This window comes from Symsagittifera roscoffensis, chromosome 9, assembly GCF_963678635.1.
Source record: "Symsagittifera roscoffensis chromosome 9, txSymRosc1.1, whole genome shotgun sequence".
Classification (NCBI taxonomy): Eukaryota; Metazoa; Xenacoelomorpha; order Acoela; family Convolutidae; genus Symsagittifera; species Symsagittifera roscoffensis.
The window spans coordinates 37,187,701-37,210,816 of NC_087070.1; the positions used below are offsets into that span (position 1 = coordinate 37,187,701).

At 35.9% G+C, this 23,116-nt stretch overlaps 1 non-coding gene across 1 annotated transcript; it reads left to right on the top strand.

Moving 5' to 3' along the window:
- Window positions 1-12,030: 12,030 nt before the first annotated feature.
- On the top strand, window positions 12,031-12,113 carry Trnal-uaa (transfer RNA leucine (anticodon UAA)). Its single transcript has one exon. It is a non-coding gene; the product is annotated as a tRNA-Leu (tRNA).
- The last annotated feature ends 11,003 nt before the right edge of the window (window positions 12,114-23,116 follow it).

Genomic DNA, 23,116 nt, shown 5'->3' on the forward strand with positions numbered 1-23,116 from the left:
ATTTCAAGGTTCTTTTTAAGAATGTTTCTAGACCAATATCACATCTGTAACTAGTTATGACTAACTGGCTATTATACACATTCAAAACAAAGATTCTCAATATTTGATTCGCTAAGCTCGTTTCAAATAGTTTCATCTAGCATGTATCAAAACTCCATATCATTATTTTTATAGCTGCAGAGATAACGAAAAAATCACTCAGAAAATCCATTCGATTGCTCGTTGAAAGCAAAAAGTTCAACTTCAGCTGTAGAAACCGAAAAAAGCCTTAAGGTAAGATAACAAAAAAATTAAAAAAAACGAACCTACACAAAACTAAATTGGTTAATTTAAAACCAACACAAAAAACAAATGTTGGTAGAACAGGTATTTTAAATGCAGGCATTCGCAAAGTATGTCTATAGGTTGACAAAAATGCAAATCTGAAAAAGTTCTTTAGTGATTCTGTTACACAGTTGACCGAATTGATAACACTTACTAATCTCATTCATGATAACTCGCAATACATTAATTGACAAAGCAAAAAAAAAGAAACTTAAATTCCACAAAAATAGTCTAAGTCAATTGCCTCTATCAAAATTTAGAAGCCAAACATTTAAAAGATTACGTGTTACGGGAATTTGACCAACAAAAATAAAAAGACGAATTTTTCTGTTTATTCGCACTTTTGTTTGTCTTTTGTTTTTGTTGGTCAAGGATTTTACACTTATTTCAATTTTCTTCATGATTCTTACAAATTCAATTTGAAACGATCGTTCAGTACATTTGACGTAGAAATAACACATCTGCTACGGCTTGTCCGCACTTTTTTTGTTTGCAAACTAGAATTTTTGCTGTTTATTCGCACTTTTGTTCTAGTTTGCATAAGCCTTCGCAGATGTGGTACTTCCACGCCAAATGCTGAATGTTCGTTTCAAATTGAATTTGTACGAAAACATGAAAAATTGAAATGTGTAAAATCCTCACGTCCAAAATCTTGCGAAGAAAGTTTTTTAAGGAAAACAACCTAGTACCTGGCTAATCGCAAAAGTAAAAACAAATAGTGTGCAATTTATTGTTGATTCAATAACTAGATCATAAATTTCGCACTAGAGCGCTCCAATCTACACATTAGTATCTAGTTGCAATTTCAAACTGTACATTGAAATGTAATACAAAAACCCATCATTTTGACCACTGAGCACGAAAATTTAGAATTTTACAATTTCGATTAAAAAAGTTATCTGCTTCACAAAGACAACCTGCACATAACGGTAGAAACACGGCTTTTGAATCAAATAAAAAGCGAAAGCATATCAGCTCAAAATAAAAGTACCGAGGCACTACGAAAGTTGAAACCCGGTGAAACTGTCGAAGAGTCTCTTTTTCACTGAATACTTCAGATTAAATTACAGACAGCAGTGAACCAGCCAGTTAATCATAACTAGTTATGTTGTTTCTCGTACTTCTTTCGAACTTTCTGGTCTAACCGCCCAATACTTTTTACTATCTGTATCATCAAAACGGATACGACAAATTATTGACGCCGGACCACATAATTTTTTCGATTCCTTTTTCTGTGGTGTTTCGGCGGCAAAAAGGATCAGTGAAGATTATCAGCTTCCCAAAGAACCAATTTGAGTCCATAAACTCATATTTCAAGGTTCTTTTTAAGAATGTTTCTAGACCAATATCACATCTGTAACTAGTTATGACTAACTGGCTATTATACACATTCAAAACAAAGATTCTCAATATTTGATTCGCTAAGCTCGTTTCAAATAGTTTCATCTAGCATGTATCAAAACTCCATATCATTATTTTTCCACGCCAAATGCTGAATGTTCGTTTCAAATTGAATTTGTACGAAAACATGAAAAATTGAAATGTGTAAAATCCTCACGTCCAAAATCTTGCGAAGAAAGTTTTTTAAGGAAAACAACCTAGTACCTGGCTAATCGCAAAAGTAAAAACAAATAGTGTGCAATTTATTGTTGATTCAATAACTAGATCATAAATTTCGCACTAGAGCGCTCCAATCTACACATTAGTATCTAGTTGCAATTTCAAACTGTACATTGAAATGTAATACAAAAACCCATCATTTTGACCACTGAGCACGAAAATTTAGAATTTTACAATTTCGATTAAAAAAGTTATCTGCTTCACAAAGACAACCTGCACATAACGGTAGAAACACGGCTTTTGAATCAAATAAAAAGCGAAAGCATATCAGCTCAAAATAAAAGTACCGAGGCACTACGAAAGTTGAAACCCGGTGAAACTGTCGAAGAGTCTCTTTTTCACTGAATACTTCAGATTAAATTACAGACAGCAGTGAACGCGTTTTCAGTAGACGAAAACCAAAATGATTACAGTTTTTATGATTTTTTATTTTCAAAAAAAAAAACTGGAAACAGTGCCTTCATTTCGTTCATTGAAATTTTCGCTGATTAACAAATTTACGCTTCGTCAATTAATCTGATACAAAATTACTGTGATTCTTTCTGATACAGGCCAAGCTAACAAAAATTGTCAAATCGGAGTTAGCAAAAATTGTTTTTGAGGTCACTCCAAATTTCAAATAGTGTCATTCATTCTTACATAAAAAAAGACCTCAGCCCCATAAATAAAAAACATACTATCAAGGCAAAACTTTTACCCAGTAGAAAAATTCCTCAACCTCAATGGCGCGTAACATTATTGATCATTTTAACAGTTTCGAACCAGCGAGTTTTTCTTTTCAAAATTCCTTCAAAAATCTCGTGAACAAATCTTGCTTGAAACCACTTCACACTACACTAGTGCCTCGCTGAAACTTTAAATTGTGCATTTAACTGTGATAATTCAAATTCTGTCAAATCGAACGCTGATCAAGAAAGTATTCTACTGATGTTGATTACAATCGTCATCTTATCTTACCACCTTGCAAACACCAGCTTCAAACAGAGGGAGGACAAAGGCTCTTGAACTCAAGAAACCAAAAAACAAAACGCTCAATAAAAAACTCTAGGCACTAAAAAAAGTTGGCTCGACAGCTAAAATCGCACATGCCCTTCAATTGCATTCTTTTGATCACTACTTCGTAGTAATTGTAGGCAGCTGTGAAGGCAATTAAGCTCAGCAGTTATAAAGTTTAGGCTAGTTGCTAAACAAATTAAGTGTAAACACAAAAAAAATGAACCCAAAAATTTCAACTTAGGTTGAGAAAAATTAACTGCTCATCAAACTAAAGCGTTGCTAGTTGAGTTGTGAAAGCAAGGTATGCACTTGTTTTAAGTGTTTTACACAATAATTAAAAAGTGATCACATCGAAAATGAAAAAAAAAAACTGGCACTAGAGTGCTCAAAACTGCACACAAGTACCTCGCTGAAGTTTTAAGCTGAGCGTTCCAAAGTGAAAATACTAAAATCCGTCACAACGAACGCTGATCCAAAAAGTAAACAAACAGAAGGAGAAAAGCGGCCTTTGAATTCAAGAAATTGAGAAAACCAGCCACTCAAAATAAATGTAAAACCCGTGTTTTTTTTATCGTTCTAGTTTTGCTTCAAAATACATTTTTTTTTGAAATTTTAGATTAAAATCATCAACACCCAGAATTTTTTCTTTGATATTAGTTTTAAATTTAGTGAACGAAATCAAGTCAGAAAAACTGTTCCAAAATGGCTGAAAAATTGAAGAGCAGTTTAAAATAGAAACAAAAACAACTCACGTATTCAAAAGCAACAACATCTCACAAAAACATGTACTCGAACATCTAACAATTTCAAGCATGAAAAGAATTAGATTTCCTAAGTTGCAATTTTTCCCAGAACGATTCAAATCTGGTTCGGTAGAGGTGCAGAGTTATTTTTAAAGAATCAGCATTACGATCATAGGGACTTTAACATAGTATGTCGCAAAAATGTTATACAAAGAAGCATTTTAGGCGTGCAGGTATCTTTGTCATAAAATTTTTTTAAGTCAAAATAAATTAAAGAGCTTTCATCTGCGAAAGTAGATCATTTGATCGTTTTAACACGGTCTGATTTCCTTCATTGCGAAAAGCCACAGTTAGACATTTACAGGTGTTCTCTCCGGATAACTGAATTCTAATTAAAAAAACTGCCTTCATTCGACTGTATTACTTTGGTTACCATTTAACGCAGTGAAAATTGTTAAAACTTTTTGAACAGGTTTAAAATCTGGATGTTTTCGTAGGTTTCCATGCATACCTTCCTTCCACTCACGATATTTTCAGAGAACTTTTGTCCTAGGGCCATACATTTTGGGGAAAATATTAGTGCTTATAAAGGGGTGCTTACCATAACCAGTTTTTCGATTGAGCTATTGATAATTCTGAGGGACACATTTTGTTGTGGAAGGAATGAATAGGGGACAACTTTAAACCTGGAGCAATATGTTTGATATTTTTTAGAATTTGTTCCGCTCTTTCGGGATGAATTGTGTGATTTTCAAAACTTCAAAAAATGAGGTTACCCAAAACCCTAATTGTTTCTCGAAAATTGTTTTTCCACTAAAAAAGTAGAGTAACTTCGAAAAATAGACCTCAAAAGATATACGCTAAAGGCACACCCACCCAGCTTTTCTAAAAAAAAGTGTAACCTTTCCAGTGTTGGTCCTTTAATAACACAGTACATTTTAAACATGTTTTAAACACTGTTTAAAACGTCTGTCAGAAATAGCGTCTTTTTTCTCGTGTCATAAGTGACGTCATAACAAACCGGCCTCCGATATGTGCTTGAGATTACTTGCACTTGTTCCCACCTCGGCCGGCCTTCAAATAGTTTTCTCGACGATGTGAATGGTTGATGACGGAAAAGGAAACAACTTGGACAGTGCAAAAACTGCAAAACTTCCATTTTGTATGCGTGCTCTTAATGATTGAATTTCATTAATGAACGTTTTTGCTCAGTTTTTTAGTTTTTAATTTCGACATTTTAAACATTAAGGACGTTATAAACGTTTAAAACGTTTTAAACATCCTTTTTCCAAAAATGACATAAATTGACCAACACTGAACCTTTCTAGCAGGGAAAATTTTAAAAACCTGTTTTTTCAAAACAAACCTTTACTTTTGAATCATCGGGGCTTTTTGGATTTTTTTTTTAAAAATCATGAAACTATCGAATTATTAAAACTTTGATTTATCCTAAGTCAAAACTTCTGTTACAAAAAGCAGGATGTAGCAGTTTCTGAAAGTTAATTTTTTTTCCTTTTGATAACTCCTGCTGCCGAGGTGCCACTTGTGCAGGGAAGACTGCCCTGACCTATTTTTTCAATAGAAGGGAATGTTTTCTGCAGGGAATGAAATCTTACTCTCACATTTGGTTGGATAGTTTTTGAGAGCAGTCAAAATTTTCCAAAATTCAAAAGAATCAAAATGATCACAAATGAAAAACAAAGACTTTCCACAAGTTACAACTGTTTATCGACATGAAAAAAGGCGTACCAATTCAAAATTTAACAAATTTGACTTTTCCAAAATCAATTTTTAATGTTTTAATGAGCGTTTTCTCAACCTGTTGTTTTGATTAAACCGTAGATACCAGATCTAGTATGACAGTTTTCGAAAAAAGTCATTAAGTTTCCAAAAATGATCTTTAATTTAAACAATATTTTTTCCGTTAGTCATAATTTTTTTCTGTATTAAAAATGTTCGGCGTAGCAACTTCTGCTCTGCGCCCAAAATCTTAGATTTGAAAGGGTAGTTTTAGAAAAAAATCAAAGTTTCAAAAATTTTTAAGAAATTGACAATTCGGAGAGACAGAACTTTTTGTGTAAAGTCAAAAACATTGGGCGTACCGACTATGCAGGAGAGCTCAACACAATTTTTTTTTCGATAAAGTAAAATGGCTGAGTTTTGAGAGTAACTTTCGAGAAACGTCTAAAATTTTCATAATCAAAAATTTGTTTGTCCGAGGGCCATAACTTTTTGTGTAAAAAATGGGTGCTTATGAAGGGGAGCGTCCCCTAACCAGTTTTTCGGTTGAACCCAAAATTTCAGATATGAGAGGTTAGTTTTCGAGAAAAGTCAAATAGCTCCAAGAAACGTTATAAAAATTTTAAAAAAATTCCTTTTGCGAGGACCGTAAGATTTCTTTTAAGGAATTAGCACATAGCCGCTTATGCAGGTTAGCTTTCACAACCTGTTTCTTCCATTGCTCTTAAAATCTCAGATATGAAGTGCTCTTTTCGAGAGAATGAAAAACAAGAAATTTTCGAAGACTGTTGAAACTGGGGCGAGATAAAAAAGACTACCGAATTTTACATGCACTTAGGGGAGTTGGCGTTCTTTTTATTGGTACCACTTTTGGAAATCGATAGATTAAAGTTTGAGAAAAACTAAGACTTTTGCGAAAAGTGATAAACATTTCCAAAGCGTATCAAAAACCCGATCCCATACTATTTCGTAATTCCCGTTTTTATCAAAAAAGAATTTAAATTTTTTCGTAACTACTTCTGTTATTAACTGCCAGTTCTTTTTTCGCCAAATGCGGTACTGGGCAAAATAATAGGAACATTCTTTGACAGAAGCGGCGAGGATCTCTGAGTTGAAAGACGAAATTGCTGCTTTTTCGAAACCAATCACAACTTTTGTTGACTCTTTTTGTTGATTACATTCCCGTAACACCCAATATTCTTGTTGTTCGGACTTTCGATACGAAAGAAACGGAATATTTGAGCTCGGGGTGGGTTTTTTTCTTCAGACAAATTGACTTTTTAACTAGCGGACAAATTGACATTTTTCACGGAATTTTTTTATATCATTCAAAAGGTATTGTTGTCTTGAGCTTAAATTTGAAAAGATATTTCACCTGTGATCATTTTTCGTAAAGTTATGAGGGTTTAAAGGTTGACATTTTGACCAATTTGGGACAATTAACGCGCGATATAATTCGAGCTACTAACGCGTAAGCGGAGATTTAATCCGTCTTAGAAATCGTTCCAAATTGGTTGAACGAAGCTTATTTGCCATAATTGATTTGTTACAAGGAACGAAATTTATCCTTTTGTACTTTATATGGCGTGTGGGGGGATGATTTTCATTGAAAAAATTTCAAATTGTAGAAAAAAAATTTTCATTTTACTTTATTTCATTTAATTTTTTAAAGTTATTACTGCTCCATAAACCTTAAAAGGCAGTCGGAACATTCAGGGCTTCGCCCTGATACGAGCAGTCTTGTTGGTATTGCTGCTTACAATTCACAGTTGACAAATTATTTTTTAAAAGTCACATCAGAAATTTCGGGCAATGTCAGCGATTTCCCCATATCGCAAACATTACCCCATAAATTAAAGAAAAAAAATTACGCATTACGTCAAGGAAAAACGTTAATCCATATGAAAGCTCTCTTTACTTAATACGAGCAGAAATGTTTGCTCACATGATTTGATTCAATTTATTTGATCCGTTCTAATAGTTTCAAACCAACGAGTTTCTCCTCGGTTTTTTATTCACATTTCTTGATGACGTTAGATCACATGATCATCAACTTGATCAGGCTCTCATTGTTGGGTGCATATCGAATCTTCGTCTCCACCTCAATTTCGTCTTCTTAATTTCCTCCTCCTCTTCATCTGTGAGCTCATAGTACCCTGGATCCAACCATTTCTCATCCCACTTATTTGGGTCCACCGGTCGTGAAGGGGGTTCGGTCGAAAATTGTGGCACTAAAAATTGACATCAATATAAAACTTTTAAACAATTACAAAAAAAAGTATGCCGATAAAGACACTTAATTTAAATTGAACACAGAGGCGAAGTTTCACTTCGTATACACAAGCAACAATATGACCGATAACGCTACTGGGCAAAACTGAATGAGTATAACTTTGAGTCTACACAAAATTTCTCAAGTGACGCATTAGCAGTACCAGTCAATTTAAAAAAAAAGAAATTTACCTATGGAGCAGTAATAACATGAAAAAACTAAATGTAATAAAAAATGAAATACATTTTTTTTAATTTGAGATTTTTCAGTAAAAATCAACCCCCCACACGCCATAGAAAGTCAAAATGACATCTTTCGCTCCTAGTAACAAATCAATTATGGCAAATAAGCTTCCTTCAACCAATTTGGAACGATTTCTACGACGGATTAAATCTCCGCTTACGCGTTAATAGCGCGAAATATATCTCGCGTTAATTGTCCCAAATTGGCCAAAATGGCAATCTTTAAACCCCGATAACTTTAAGAAAAATGATCACAGATAAAATGTCGTTCCAAATTTGAGCTCAGGACCACAATACCTTTCGAATGATATAAAAAAATCCCGTCATAAATAGCTAGTTGAAAGTCGAAATTTGTCAGAAGTAAAAAATATTTGCGTCAGAAGTCCGAAATCAATTCCCCCAAAGTCTTCGACAATTCCCCCTCTGGTAAAAAAAAAAGCGGTTTTTGTTCCTAGATTCCATGTTCTAACATGCTGAATCATTGTTTCAATGTCAATGTAATCTATAATTGCAGCCGAGAAGGAAAAAGATTTTAAAACCCGAAAAAAACATCTACATGAAAAGATTAGCAATTCCAACTAACCGAATGAATCAGGTACAATGTTGGTTCTGAAATCAACTTGCAAATTATGGGTGGACACGGCCGTTGATTTTTCTGGGACTATTTTGGAGTGTATTCTCCATTCGGAGCCCCACTGAAGGGGGCGCATGTGTCTCTCAAACACCACATACTCCAACACTGTTTTCGGCTTAGAGAGGTTGCCTCTAATCAGACGTCCGAATCTGTCATATATAGCTACTATTTGTCTGCTGTGTTTACGTACTGTGATCTGCCCGAACTCATGGTCGTCCTGTAAACAAGGCACAAAATTATAGATCAACCAGTAGCAGATTATGGGGGGATGGCGTCTTTTTTCACTCAGGATTATACGCGTCGTATGCAATCTTCGGAAATGGGTTGGATGAATCAAAAGGGGGAGATTCGTTCCTAGGTATAAAAACCTCATATGCTTAACGGTTGATTTATTTCTTTATGGGGGATATTCGTTACAGGGGCGGGTCCAGGCGCGGATCTAGGAATTTCACGAGGGGGGGGGGCGGATTTTCAAAAGCATTTGAAAATTTTGTCAACATTTTTTTAGTAGAGCTCTCCCAAACCACTATAAAGACACAAATTTGACCAAAATTTCTGCACCGCAGGCAAATTTTTGAAAATAGGCCAAAAAAGGCGTTTTTAAGCACTTTTTGGAAACTTTTGACCAAAAAATATCGTTTTTTAGGCGCGCGCTCCCCCTCAAAAATTAGTATATATTGGCACCGAAGGCGCCTTTAAAAATTTTTAGTTCGGCAGGGTCCCCCCCCCCCCCCCCCCCCCCAAATCCGCTACTGATTCGTTACATTGGTAACCGTTCCCGAGTTGGGATATAGTTAAAGAGATCCACTAGGTTTCACATTTGGGTCTAGGACGACGGGACTTCAGGCCAAATTTAAACCTTCCTCCAATATTTCAAAGACACTATAGTGCATCCTTATAACATATTGCAACAAATTGCATCCTAAAATTGCAACTTAGAAGAAAGTTAACATTTAACATCCTCTCCCTAAACTGTTGGGGGGGGGGGGGGGGGGGGTAGATGTTAGTTTGGTCTATTAAAACTTAACAAATTTAGCGCATACAAATCGTTGTTCGTAACAATGTACTATTTAAAGATGACTTTCATTTGTTACAGAAGCCGGACCATAATTGACTCTTCCCCACCACCACCACCAGCGAAATTTTACTAGTAAAACTTTGTTCACATTATCGGTTTGTTACAAAATTGGTGTGCGGACTAACTAGGCTATGACAAACATATTTGGTCTATTTACTTATCCTTGTAAGACCACTCGTTACAGCATATATTGATGCATATGTGAGGGGTGGGCGTGGGGAGGGGGGAGGAAAAAGAGCCCCATAATTGGATTGGTTTGGCATATTATTGTTGTTCCGACTTTCGATACGAAAGTAACGGAATATTTGTGCTCGGGGTGGGTTTTTATTTCTTCAGACAAATTTCGACTTTTTAACTAGCCATTTTTGACGGAATTTTTTTATATCATTGAAAAGGTATTGTTGTCCTGAGCTTAAATTTGAAAAGATATTTCACCTGTGATCATTTTTCGTAAAGTTATGAGGCAATGAGGGTTTAAAGGTTGCCATTTTGGCCAATTTGGGACAATTAACGCGCGATATATACAGTGCTGATTTAAATTAACCGGACAAAACTCGTTAAACTTGAAATTTAAAACGCATTTTTCTCAAATTGGGTTGAGTTTAGGTGAAAACTTATGAAGACAAAACTTGCTTAAAATTTTAGCAGATTTAATATGGTGCAATTTCTTTTGCGAAATTCGGGCCCGAAATTTTACCCCAAAAAAGGGTCATTTTGGCTTTTCTTAGTTTATCAAAAATTACGCCGAAAATACACAGTCGATCACAGACATAATTATATCAAAGTGAGCCGCTTACGTAGCCTAACAAACTTTATGAAGGGTGTTTTCTCCAAAATATTGTATACATTAATTTATTTTTGTTTGATAGACAAAAAAGGTCATTTTTACTATATAAAATACCAACTTTTTATTTAAAAACAATTTTTAAACAATTTGCATTTTTTTTTGGAGAAAACACCCTTCATAAAGTTTGTTAGGCTACGTAAGCGGCTCACTTTGATATAATTATGTCTGTGATCGACTGTGTATTTTCGGCGTAATTTTTGATTAACTAAAAAAAGCCAAAATGACCCTTTTTTGGGGTAAAATTTCGGGCCCGAATTTCGCAAAACAAATTGCACCATATTAAATCTGCTAAAATTTTAAGCAAGTTTTGTCTTCATAAGTTTTCACCTAAACTCAACCCAATTTGAGAAAAATGCGTTTTAAATTTCAATTTTAACGCGTTTTGTCCGGTTAATTTAAATCACCACTGTATTTCGCACTATTAACGCGTGAGCGGAGAATTAATCCGTCTTAAAATCGTTCCAAATTGGTTGAGAGAAACTTATTTGCCCTAATTGATTTGATACACGGAGCGAAATCTATCCTTTTATACTTTGCATGGTGTGTGGGGGGATGATTTCCACAAAAAAAAATCAAATTTTAGAAGAAAAAAATATTTCATTTTATTTTTTCTTACATTTAATTTTTTAATGTTATTACTGCTCCATAAAACCTTAAAAGGCAGTCGGAACATTCAGTGCTTCGCCCTGATACGAGTAGTCTTGTTATATATGTGTCTTATTCTCAAGGGAGACTCTATCATAATAAAACAGAGAATTGTACGGTTGATCCAATTAATATAAGTAATGTTCAATTAATTTAGTGCCATTTCGTGATTTTTAAGAAAAATTTTGTTTTTTTAGCATTTTCGTTGATATTTCCATAAAAAATGACGAGAATCATCTTTCATTCGTACTTTTCTCGCATATGGCGTGACGTAACTTTCGGCCTTTAAATCATGCTATATTTCGATTCGTTTATTCTTCGGCTATTTTTAACTCTATATATTCACATGACAACACCGATTATGTTGTCATCGGCTAATTCATACGAGTTGACTGAATAAAACGTAGCTTTTTCCAACGTTACACAGGGGCAGTACAACAGTGCCGAAGTACAATAAGGCCGAAACTGACGATGTGTTCAACAGTGCCGAAAATTGAGGATGTTTCAAAATTTAGAGGTCTGTTTGCGAATTGTTAGAAAAAAGATTAAACTTTGTTTTGTTTTGGAGCGAAATCGAGAACAAAATTTGACAATTTGCAGATTTAATGATTTGTTGAGAAAATATATGAAGCCGCGTTTGGGAATTGTTGCTTGTTTGACAAGCGGCATCCATTAAAATGGCCATATTATGGTTTTCAAGTACCGTCGACTTGTATTAAATTACTAGTCAGTGATTGATGAGTAAAAAACAGTACTCAAAGCAACTTTCGGCACTGCTGAACAACATTTTGATTTTCGGCACTGTTGTACTTCGGCACTGTTGTACTGCCCTCGCTAAACACAAGCAAAAACAAAGAATATAAGCGAACACCCCTATAAGTTATATTAAGCTACTATGGCCGAGTGGTTAAGGCGTTGGACTTAAGATCCAATGAACAATAGTTCTCCTGGGTTCGAACCCCAGTGGTAGCATATCGTTTTTGCAATTACAACATAATGTATTTCTTTTCACACATTGTTGCATTTATATAGTCAGTCATTTTCAGCTTAAAACCAACAGCAAAAAAAGCAAGCCAGCCACCGTCTTTACAACGGCCATCTAATGTCACAAGACCGAATGCACAATTAGCCGAAAATATAACAAGCCCATGTCCATTCTAATAGAAAATAACCTGCACAGCCTACTAGTTTTCAATTAGAGCATTTCATTTAAATAGAAGGAATTGTCTAAGTTGATAAATAAACAAGGAAGTGACCATATATTCATTTCGTTAACCGCACTATTAACGTCTCCTTTTTTCAAATCTATAACGAATCCAATAGATAATTTGGCTCTTTTTCACCCTAATTGTTTTACGTGGGTTGCGTGTTATGGAGCCGAATATCCGAAAATGAATTCGCTCATGGAGACCCGAATTTTTTTGATCTCTAACTATTTCCCTCAATTTAAATTTCACTTTTGAAAAACTATTTCAACGTTGTCATAATGCAAGGAAACTTGCATGATGAGCAGCAAACCAACAGTTTCGAACAGATTTGGGGTCTTTTTACTTATTCCGCCCAAAAATCAATATTTCAACATCTTGAGCTCCAACTTTTTTTGCTTCAATCTGAATGGCTAGAAATAGCCAATCAAACTTCAGCACCATCTAAAAACTCGGCTTTGTTTAAATAGATTGCATTTGTATTAACCAAATCAACCAGTGCTATTAGTATGTTGTTCTCAGCATTTATACATTGAATGAAATTTGGGCGGAATAAGTAAAAAGACCCCAGATTTGTTCATCATACTTAACAACAGGGGCGGATTTAGGGGTGGCAGACGCTCCCCTCCCTTACGGATTCGACCCCCTGCCAACCCAAAGGGTCCACCCTTTGGTACTTTCTAAGAAATCCATTTTTGGCCGACCGACCCTAAAAATTTTTTAAAGGTGCCAATATATACTAATTTTGAGGGGGGAGCGCGCGCTTTTTACTGCTTTAGGAGAGCTCGGAAAATCAATTTGGCCGACCTAAAAAGGTCGTAAAAATTTTCGAAAATCCCCCCCTCTCGAGAAAATCCTAGATCTGCCCGTGTTGTTAAGCTCGAGGGTGAGGCGGATTTTCAAAACTTTTTGAAAATTTTGCCGCCACTTTTTTTTAGTTCCACCAAACTGATTTTCCCAGCGCTCCCAGAACACTATAACAAACCTATTAAAGTAAGTCAAAAATAACAAATGTAAGTCAAAAATAATACATGCATAGGGGGAAAAGTTAACAAGGTCCAAAAGAGGGGAAATAGTTAACAAGATCCGAAATTTTTTGTCGACCTTTTTAATCGGGTCGACCTATCCCAAAACACCATAAAACCAAATGGCCAAAGTTTTTGCAACAAATTCCGGTTCTATACATTTTCTGGATCATGTTAACTATCATCTCCCCCCTATTTGGTACCTTCTAACGAATTGACCCCCCTATAAAGAATTGAACAGTCAGGCATACTAATTTTGGGATCTACTTAACAATCTTCCCCTTTCAAGAAGGGGAAATTGTTAAGTAGATTAAGTTGGTAGAATTTTCGACCAATCAGAATGCAGCAATACTAGAATTCTCTAAAGCAAGCTCTAGTGCTAATTTACGGCTGATGTCCAACAAGCTGACATATCTACCAACCGCCATATCTTGAAATTCTACACAGAGGCGAAGCTGCGCTTCGCACGACTTGCTATACAAACCAAGAAGGCTCTTTTTACTTATCCGCCCACCTCACACAAGAATCAATTTTATGGTCTAAGGAGTGGTTTAAGAAGGTAAATTATGAAGATGAAATATGTTTTTCATTGCCTAATTAGTCTGCATGTCAATTTTCATGACAATCGGACAATGTGAACAGTAATTTGAGTTTAAAAAAAATTGCAGGTGAGAGGGAAAAGCAAAAAGAGCCATTAAGAAACCCACAAAGTTAGGAAAAAATCAAAAATGTGAAACTAGCATCGGAAAAATTAGCCAAGCGGTAACAAAGCCGAAAACACCTAAGCAGAAACCCTTTAAGCCGAAAACTCAACAAGAATAAAAGCGGGCTTTTAAAAAGTTAAAAGTCCCCCTCGCTCTCAAAACACACAAACACAAAACGTTTTTTGCTCGTCAAATGAAACAAAGTGAGGCAACTAAGACGATATAAAATAGTCCGAAACCTATTACGCTGAAAAAGGGGAAAACAAGAATCCGAAAAGCAATTCAAAAAATTTAAGAGTATTAAAAAATTATTCCCACTCAAGCTCAAAACACAAACGCTCACATACGTTTTTCGCTACGTTAATGGCAATATGAGGCCATTAAGCCGATATAAAATAAGCCGAAACCAATCAAACCGAAAAAAAAGAAACAAAAAAGCCGAAAAAAATTGTTTTCATGAAAAACTTGAATTATAATTTCTCTTTAAATTTTAGCATTTGTGCAAGCCAGAGGTGAGCATAGAAACTAATTTTAACAAGAAACGATTCGTTAGGTCATTAAGTCGATAAAATACAAGCGGAAATAAAGGCAGAAAAAAGTTTTAAGCAAAAAAAAACGAAATCAACAAATTACAAACAGCCGAATTATATCAAAACACTAAGAGCAATTACACTGCAAACTATGTAAAAAATTCTACGATGTGACATTCATTCAATTATAAAATTAGCTAACAGCACAAGAAATGTGGAAACTAAGCCGACGAAACAAGCAGACAACTGATAGGACGATGATATTTTTTGATACAAAATACTTTGGGCTTTAAAAAAACAGGTGCTGACCAGGATTTGACTTTAAGCCCTTAGACGTCAACTACTTATCGGTGGCACGTCATTAAATCAATGTATCAGTAAACCGAAAACGAGCGGAACAGATCAGCAAACCGAAAAGTAATGATTCTATTGCGAAATCACATTACATAAAAAGTGAGTTTTTTTTTTACAAAATGACAAACTTTTTCCTCAAAATAAAAATTGAATAAAAAATGAAATGAAATAGCTCTTCCCATGAGCCTCGTAGTTTTAATATTATTCTAGCTCAGGGAAAAATTATTCAATAAATCTTTAATTCCGCAATAGATGCAATGATTACGTAAATCGTTTCACCGATCTGGTAATTTACTGACACATCGGTTTACTGTGCGCGATTTTTCGTAGCCAGCAGTTAAAATTAAATTTTCAACAAATTGAGCGTGTTTGCTGCAGAATTGAATGCTGCACAAATTATTCAGTGTTTTTGTTAAACTATTTAACCCGAAAAAATTCTTTATTCCGATTTGATAAGGCTTGCTCAATGCAAACGTAATCAAGGTTACATAAATTACAGCATAATTACGAAATAAGTGCACAACAATAAAAAACCTGTTGGTGTCTTGAATTTGAACAATAATTTTTGTCTTGTTGAAATGATAATCTTATTTTCGGCTAGTTGTTCCTTCGGCTTGTTGGCCTTCCACCTAAATTACTATGTTTATTGAATTCATAGGGGTGAAGATTCTGTAATCTGTAATAGATACCATAGTGGGGGGGGATTAAGTAGTTCTGAATTTTGTATCTCTGATTGCCCCCCCCCCCTACTGCACTAACTAATTCAACCCTTAACCGTTGAATTATTTCTTTATAGGAGTGGCAATTCGTTAATAGGTATCCTATGGGGGGGGGGGTTTAAAAAGATCCTACTCTCCTTTCTGTGTGAGAAAGAATAGGGCTGAGCGAGAAAACTTGTACCTGAACGAAAGATCCTATCCTCGCCCTGACAATGCGACTGGGTTCTACAGTCTCCAAATACTTCCAGGTGATTTGAGTTCCCTGCAACCCTTCCATCAACACAGGGTAGCAATGCTCTGTACAGTATTCCATCACACTTTCAACCCTGATCGGAACTCGGTTCATTGTCTCAATCAAATTCGTGTACACTTCATGGGAAATCTCAAGAAATTTCCTTTTTTCAAAATCGCCCATACTTTTTCTCATTCTACGCAACGCAACAGAGTCGGCCGGTGAAAAAAGTCTGGCTGGACTTGTTACGCTTGCCGTCAATTTGGATTTGTCCTCCGGCGGTTTGTAAGGCTGAAACACCTGGTCAGAGCATGATATTAGTTTAGGCCGCATGGGTCTTGTCATCAGCGGGAAGTCCAGTCCTTCAACTAGACTTTTCTTAGTTTCTTCCGAAGCATTGAACATAATGTCTAATTGTTTCTGCAGTTGGGTTCCTTTGCCCAAAAAAGGAGGAGGCTCTGGTCTCAGCTCATGATGAATTCGCTTTGGCCGTCGATACCACCTGTAAGTTCTCACTGAAACAGGCCACCTTACAAATTTACATAGTAGCCATGAGACAGTTGGAAACATGTGAAGGAAAACTATAACTTTCAAGTTTTCCAGAGAAAAGTACATAGCCTTAAAACATTTTGAGCGTGAAAAACTTTTTGAATTCATTTCAGGTCAGCCTTTTTTTCCCCTACATTTAAGTCAATTAGACAAAATAACTCAATCTCGGAAATCCAGCACAAAAACACTTGCCGCAGTCACAACTTAGAATGCCGTCGTGGTTTTCACTACTTTGAGACATGGATAGATTTAAAAAAAAAACTGAGTTAAAAAATAAAGAGACAAAATTAGGTTTGAAAAGCTTAATTCTTGTTTCTATTGGTACCATATGTCGCACAGCCATTTTGCTAAAATATTTGTTAAACTCAGAAGAAATGAGATTTTTATTTACTAACACTCCGAGATACCGTTATAAACACCCCGAGATTCATTATAAAAGGTCAACCGAAAGGGTTGACCTACTATAATGAAATTTCTTCCTTTAAATGTTTCATCATAATATTTCATAATTTATTTCAAAACCGAGGGTTCGAAAGCTTTTGCTGGCGTGTTTTTCAGACAAATTGGCCTGTATTTTGATGAAACCTGTTTTACTTTTTTATTTGAAGAAACGGGTGTTATACGTTTCTTTAAGGAATAATGGAAACTGGTTTTGCCTTACTTTTTCATTAATTGCGAATTCTAGATACGCTCCGATAGCAAGTTTGCCCTGTTCAAAGCGGAACGCTTGTATTTCTAACGACTCCGGAAAATTAAAAAACGGTAATTTATATCTTTTGCCGTAAAATTTTTTCATATGAGGCAAAAGAAGTCAACACTTCAGTTGTAATTTTTTTTATTGGTTTTCGTTGCATATGTTCACCAATAAAAATACCTTAATTAAAAAAAACTTCATTCAAATGATCTGCTATTTCACAGACATCATTTTCCCTAGGTTTTGTTCTTTACTGTTCAAAAGCTGTTGAAAGATTTCAATGCGATAATTATTTGAAACAATTACCTTTTCTTTGCCCAAAAAAGGAGAAGGCTCTGGTCTCAGCTTATGATAACGCCATGGTTTTTTAGTGGTTTCCGATTTCTGTATTATAGCATTTGTCCGATATTGAACATTAAGGTTAAAATTTTCAAACAGTCCTGATCCGGAGTATTTTCCATACGTTTCTGACCAATCATAAAGTGCAAGGTCTATAACGAAATTCTCCTGATTTAAATAATCGAAATCTCTTTCTTATTTAAATTGATTTCACTTTTTGGCCTGCAAGACATTAATGTTTCTTGAAAAGCATATGGTGGTCTGTGTTAAAAGGCAATTCGTACTAACTAACAAAATTTATTTGATTGTTTGAAACTAAAAATGGTCGAAAAGTGAGATATTATTATCAATAACACGCGATGACTTTGAGAAATTTGGTATAGTTAACCCACAGTTCCTTGCAAAATCATTAAGCTTAAACGACTCGTCTTGTTTTAAAAAATCTATGTTGTAGTCCTCAAATAATAAAACTTCAATTTTGGAGAGATGTTTTTTCTTGAGCAGTAAGAAACAATAATTTAAATTTCTTCATGAGCGATAACTCAATTTCAACCCACAATCACTTTTAAAAATTTCTGTCAGCTCTTTACGAAGCTGTATTTTGGATGGTAATGGAGTCCAAAGTCCCCCCTTTTGAAATTGTCCATTCTGAGCTTGGAAGATGACGAAAATAAGCCTGGAGCTGAAAAAAAAAATTGCCGCTGTTTTTTAATGAGCCAGGTTACTGTTGCTACAAATTTTGATTTCATCGAAAGTTCACCAGAAAACTCGACAATTTCTTGATATTTGTTTTGAACACTTCTAAAAATAAATAAAACTTGAATGTGTTAGGCTGACTTTCAGTTGCCAAAATTTGTTTAGAGGACAATAGTTCTTACAGATCATGAAAGTGACCAGGCTTTTCCTCAAAATTGCCTGAGAGGACTAACTTTCGTCTTTTCACGATACCCAAAAAAAACGCGATATAATATTATTTACAGAAAATAAAACCAGTGTTTGATCTTGTTCCTTCCTTTCAGTGGAAGAAAGTCTGAATAACTTTCAGTTGATGAATTAGCAATTTATGCCATTTTTTGTGTTTAGTTCAGAAAATGAATAACAAAAACCACACTTTTTAATGTACTCCCGGATGCATATCAAATAAATTGAATAGATGATAAAACTCATTTGAACATGATCTAAAAATGACACTTACCAGGAATAAGAGTGCTGTCAGAACCGAAAGCATTTTTGTTAAATCCAACGAGTTTTAAAGCAGCTGATCGCAGACTGCAAACTGAGCACTGCTCTAAGACAAGCCTCATAACAACCTGAAACCACCAAATACTTTGAGACAGAGTTACGAATGAGGTCCCCGATTATATGCCCCTACGAAGGAGCAATTATGATCCCACAACAACTATAAATAATATACTTGTGATAAGCTTATTAAAGAAACGAGAATTTAAATTGTCAATTCGAACGTTTTCGCACAGTGCAGCTTTCCCGGATAGCCGAAAAAAAACGAGTTTCTCATTAAGGTAATTAGTAACAAAACAACTCTTGGCTAAAATATATTTTCGGCTATCTGGGAACATACTTTTTTCTGTTATCCAGTAAAAAAAAATTTTTGATTATCAGGAAACTAAATTTTGCCAAAAATGAATAAGTGTCTTGAGATGATGTGACATTCGACCAGAATGTGCCAAAATGCAATCTCTGCAGATTTCGAAATTTTAGCAGTGAACCTTCCGAGTTAATGATTTTGAAGGATTAACGACGTTATTCGGATGATCAGCAGAACGGTGAAGGTCAGGATATTCAGGTATTTTAAAATTTTAAATTTTCGAAGTGATGACGTAACATTTCTGAGAAACGTCAGAAACGGCCATTTTGGCAAAAAAAAGCTGAAAAGCAACAGAACAATATTAGTAGCGATTGCGAGAAGAACAGAAATTGTGGTCAAGAAACGACAACAAATCAAGGAGTTGACAGAGAACGTTCCGAGTTGCAACTATTGTGTCGCTACAATAGTTGCAATACCGTTGCGAACAACGGTGAAGGGTGGAAGACAGCCTTCCGGATTACGGAAAAGTCAAGTTTAACGTGCTTGATTCAGTGGATTCAAGAATCCGGAAGGGTTTCGGGACTGAAACTTTTATCCTTTATATAAACTTTTAGCTTCCTGTCATGTCCTGATTTGAATTTAATTAACAACTAGATTCATTTTGATAAGGATGAGAAGCTAGGAGTTGGGGGAAAGGGTTGATCCATTTTCGATGGAGATGATGATTTTTATCTACAGAACAAAAACAATAGTAATATAGGAGAAATTTTTGCTAAAAAGTAAATTTCAAACGTTTTCGCAACTATGTGCATCGTCAGGATTTTTACAATAAACTACTCTAAATGACGATAAAACATCAATTTACAAAAGTTATTTACAATAAATCACATACAATTTGGTTCTAAACCATCATGATAAAAAATTAGCCAATCACAGTTGACCTCTAAATTACTATTAAGATTAAAATACTTTTAACCTCTAAAATTAATTAAACATTTTAAAATTAATTTGTCTGGAAGTTTCTGAGTCATAATTTCAATTTCAGTAATATAGTAAATAGTAGTAACCCTGTTTTTACGAGTGACCTCGTGGTCTGGGGATACTGAGACCCAGCCATGAGCTCACTATTTCTGCATGTAATCTTGTTAAGTTGAGTGTTTTGACCGAAGCCGAAAGCATTAACGTTTTTGTCGACCCGATGTTAGAAAAGACCACCGAAAAGTACTGGCTTGGTAGAGACGGTGAAAAGCATATAAAGCTCTGTTTAGACGTTAGCCAGTCGTCTTAGGACTTAGTTTTATTTTCCGTCGATATGTATCTTCCGGGCGAATGTTAATTACATGTTTTTATGGCGCTCCTGGGTGTTATTCTTTTTTAACATCATGACCGGCAAAACCGTTAACGAGCACTCCGCGCCGAGCGGATGGTCACATTAACGCCCTTAATAGGCCTAAATCGCCGGGGCGGAAGGGTAGTTCGAAACGCGGAAGCCTTCCGGATTACCGTGAATAGCTTTTTAACTTAGTTAAGACCGAAAATTCACGAATCAGTAAAGGTTGGGGGGATAGGCCATTCCCTCGTTCCCTGAGAGGTTTTTGACCAAAAAACTTAAAGATATATATAAAACCAAACAAAAAGTAGTATCGTACCCAAGAAAAACAAAAAAAATAAAAAATAACCGAAAAAACCAAAAACAGTAAAAAAAAAAAAAGTAAAAAATCAGTAGAAATCATCCCCCCAGACAAGATGTGATCCGACCCCCCCGTTTGTTGTTGATCGATACATTGTTGTTACAGGCATTTATATCAGTCAGGATCGTTACGATCAGTTTTTTAGCCCGTTTGTGAGGCTTGTACTGTGGGGTTATTTGAGCATTTAAGCACGTTAATGATAAATTGCGCTCAATCCGGAAGGGTCAGCTGATTTGCGCTCAATTCGGAAAGGGCTTGGGAGAAGACTGATCCGACAAGCAGTACAAGGAGCAACAAGAAGGGGCTCAACGACAACAACAATCGACTGTTGGGTATCGTTAACAAGTTTTGTATCCCTTTTGGTACAGAAATTAAGATAGTAATCTGTGGGGGGCTCGACAGTGCTGCACTGTAGTGACCCTTCACCGAACTGCGAATATCCGAGTTAAGCACCTTAATTCGGATAGTAAACAAACCCGGAGGGGTATAGTATAACTAATATTATTACTAATATAGCCTATATTAATACTCTTATACCGTTTTTCAGTGAAAGACACAGAAAGCAGACCGGTTTTTAGGGTCAAAATAGCGATAATTTGATCCCCCACAAGTCGCGATTTTTGAGATATCGATATTTTTTGAAACGGAAAAAAAGCGCTAAAGTAGTGTGTTACAACGTAACTGCACTACCATAATAGATAGAACCGGTTAAGTTTAGTTCGGAAGTGGTTGGATTTATTTTGGAACCAAAAACCGAATTTTCGTGATTTTTGAGAAACCGAAGCACTAAAAATTCAGAAAATTTTTTTTAATGAAATTTTTGAGTTATAACAGTAAAAATAATTGTTCCGACAACGTCCTTTAGTGAATCTACAGGTTTTAAAACCCGCTACCCGAAAACCTTCCGGGTTGCAGAGAAATTGAACTTAACGTGTTTGATTTGGTGGATTCATCAATCCGGAGGGGTACAGGTAGCATAGATTTTTGCAAATTTTTTCAACTAAAGCGTTTTAGATCAGGTCTTTTGTATTGAACTAAAAGAGTATAGGCCTTCTGATCTCGGATCAATAATTTTTAGGTCGAAAGGACCAGATTTGCGGAAAAAGTTAGGCGGAACCTATAAGAGAGAAATTTCTTGACTTTAGAAAAAAGACGTTTTGGTTAATAACTTTGGAACTACTAGGCATATCGAGTTGATCTTAGTACCGATAAATCAGAAATTAGCTGAGCTTAGTGATAGGAACAGAAGTTTTTTGGAAAAGCAAGCGTGAAAAATTTTTGAGGTTGTTTTTAGCAGATTCACCAATTTGTGATCACGACGATGAGTGGGTTGACGACTGGTCGAAACCCGAGGTAGAATTCGACGACGAGCAACAGCAGTTATATGAACAAGAGTTGACGAACCTGCGTGTCTTAGAGTGGCTGAGTGAAACGACTTCGGATCCTGAGGAGACCATCGTCACGATTCAAGACGACTACTCATTCCAGCTTCTAACCTCGACTTGATACCCGGTATGCGATCGACGGGGACGTCGATGGATATTTTTGTCCGGGGAGTGGGGGTAGGACTTACCCACACTGAAAGTTTGATAATAAAAAAATTAAGAGTAGCAAGAGAAACAGGAGACTTAGAAGCAGAAACAGGCGAAGAACCTAAGAAACCTGACATAGGCAGGGTAGTTGAGTCATATTTTAACTTACCAAATGAATATTCAAAAAGCATAATTTTAACAGTCAGTAATTTCATACTCACAAACAGAACATGTGCGATAGCAATCACAGCAGACATGAGTTTTAGGACAGCGTTAGCGGCAGACTTTAGGAGAGAATACGAAAACGTGGAGTTCCTGTCGAAGCAAAGACCAGGGATAGGGGGCGTAGCGGCCTTACCTCCGGCGGCGTCGCAGATCCCGGGAAAATACCTATGCTTCTTGGTAACGAGAGCGACGGAGAAGCAGCACGTGGACCCAGAGAACCTAGTCTTGTCCTTGACGAGGCTGAGGGACTTCCTCGCGGAAATGGACGTGAAGGAGCTCTCGCTTCCAGTGTACGATCCAAACAGAGGAAGACTGCATCCTCGGGAATTGTACGCGCTTGTACACGTGATATTCTCTGATAAGAACATACAAGTATATCTACATAAGAAATATTACTTAAGTATAGGCTGAGTGACTTGGCGAATGAGCCTGGATTGGGAAGTTATAGGACTTACCAACCAGGTGAGATGCCTATGCCCTCCAAGCCCAAACCTGGGCTGACGAGAATGCATCAGGAGATGAACAGCGAGGCGGCCTCGTCTGGTTCACCACTGAGAGCAGCTGTGCCACCAAAAAGGGCGAAAGTAGGACAGAAAGTTCAGACGAACCAAACCATGCAAAATCTGGATA